At 41.4% G+C, this 2,146-nt stretch overlaps 1 protein-coding gene across 1 annotated transcript in view; it reads right to left on the minus strand.

Moving 5' to 3' along the window:
* Positions 1-900, minus strand: part of LOC107718536 (cadherin-10-like) — a 65,809-nt gene extending 64,909 nt beyond the window's left edge. Inside the window, exon 1 of the mRNA XM_016525634.1 lies at positions 727-900. The gene's annotated coding sequence lies outside the window, so the exon portion shown is untranslated. The remainder of the gene's footprint in view (positions 1-726) is intronic.
* Between the last annotated feature and the right edge of the window lie 1,246 nt (positions 901-2,146).

The following is a 2,146-nucleotide window of genomic DNA, read 5'->3' on the forward strand; positions in this document are numbered from 1 at the left end:
TGTATCTATATATACACACACATATATATATATATATATATATATATATATATTACGGTACACACACACATATACTGTACACACACACACACACACAAAGTACATCGTTTATCTTCAAACTGAGGCAGCCAGTAAAATAGCTGCCAAATGACACACAGGTCAAGGCAATAATCTGCTAATCAGAATCAAGCAAAAGCATTTGTATAATTGCGGGATTCATAACAGAGCATTTGTCAAATAAAATTACCGCAGAGCAGCTCTGCCAGCCCGTAAGAAGTTTTTAGATACATCGTTTGCTATCTAAATGTTTATTTTATATGCACATAGAACAATCTTGTATAGTTGTAGCAAAATTATTTCATCATAACTAACTATAATTTTCCATCTGATCTTAAACAACAAACTTTACATCCATATTGGCAAAATATGAAAAAAAAAAAAAAAAAGAAACAACACCTCTAAATCTGGCTTCTCAAGACTTCAGATGTCTAGAGATGAAATTCAACAACGCGAGAAACAGTTCGAACAGTTTCTAGCCAGGAATTCCCTCTCAATTCCCCACAATATAAACTCACTTTACTGCAACCTCAATAAATCCCGTACAGTAGGTCCTTGAACATTAATATGCCGGTGAAACATTCACAAAAGCATCCGAACCTTCTCTTTATGTCCTAGACGCATTTTCTGAAACCACCTGCAAAAGAAACTAATCAGCCGTCTACTCACACTCTCTTTTTGCTTTTGCCACGTCTTTCTCAGTTGCTTTAAATCCGTCTTAGCCACTCCTTAATCAAGTGGTTCCTCCAGGGTAAAATGATCTCCACTGCAACCACTCTGCAGGGCACATCTGTCTTAATGATAACCTTTAGATTCAGCGAGCGAGAGAGAAAATTACGTACATGACTGCTCTCTTTCCGGACTCTCCTCATCCGTCTGAGCAAGAGTGGGGGACCGAGAGAGCACAAGAGCAACAGAGCTGCAGAGGGAGGGACGGACGAGAGAGAGACACACAGAGAGAGAGAGAGAGAGTTTTACCTTCATGGTCTATACTCCATTGTTTTCTGCTGTGTTTTCGGCACACTTCTATATCTCCTTAGCATAATCTCTACGCTTGTCACCTTCCCTCTCAGTTTTCTCTGTAAGACTGAACATTGTCCTGAAGCTTACTGTGCAAGAGAGAGAGAGAGAGAGAGACAGAGAGAGAGAGAGATGTCTGACTGCTTTCTCTCTTTAATTCTAGTCCCTTTGTCTTAAATGCTTTTTGATTTCTACTTGTCTTTTTACCTGCATTATGTCTCCTTTTTTGGTCTGTCTGTGTAGTATGTTCCTTTCACATGCATTTCTCCCTCTCTCTTTCTCTTTTTGAGTGTCAGGGAGATTGTGGCAGCGGGATTGAGCCCATGATTGGCTGCCACTCAGTTGTCGCCGATGAAAGACAGCGGGAAAAAAAGAAGGGTAGAGAGAGAAGAGGCTTTACTCCCCTGGAGGTGCGGTTTTGACTTGGCTTGCCACAGATTGTAGGGGGTGGGTAGAGAGATACACTGCCAATGTCCGAGAGAGGTGGAAAGTGAGAAAGCGAGAGGGAAGAGGTCAAGGAGATGAGGGCCACGGGCGTTAGAGCCGCAAGCAATAGATGGCGGTAGCGATCCACAGCTAATGAACGTCGTGTGATAGATGGACTCATCGATGCAAACTGTCCAAAGCGATCCGAGCTTGATCTAATCAGGGTTCAATGACAGTGGAATGAAGGAGAAAGAGCCCATAATAAGTAAATCAACACCAGGAGAGAGGCAAAAGTGAGGTAGGAGTTGGGGGCGGGGTGGACCATGTCCAGGCACTCAGCGGGAACGTCATTACCTGCTCTCTCCTGCAATTCATATCAGTCCATCACCTCACATAAACCAAACCGATGGAGAAAAGCTGGATTTTGTATTGCTGCAAAGACCAAGCAGAGCATATATATTACCAGAGCATCGGACAGTTAGGAAGAGTTAAAAATCGATACAGATCAACATATCGAACTGAACCAAAGTTTTAGACCCTCCTTGTTTGTCTGTTTTTTAACATTTTTAGTGAATTATGAATAAATATGATATAAAAAGCCTCATTTGTTATCAAGTATCTATCTATCTATCTATCTATCTAT

This window comes from Sinocyclocheilus rhinocerous, unplaced genomic scaffold, assembly GCF_001515625.1.
Source record: "Sinocyclocheilus rhinocerous isolate Xijiao unplaced genomic scaffold, SAMN03320098_v1.1 scaffold2, whole genome shotgun sequence".
Taxonomy (NCBI): domain Eukaryota; kingdom Metazoa; phylum Chordata; class Actinopteri; order Cypriniformes; family Cyprinidae; genus Sinocyclocheilus; species Sinocyclocheilus rhinocerous.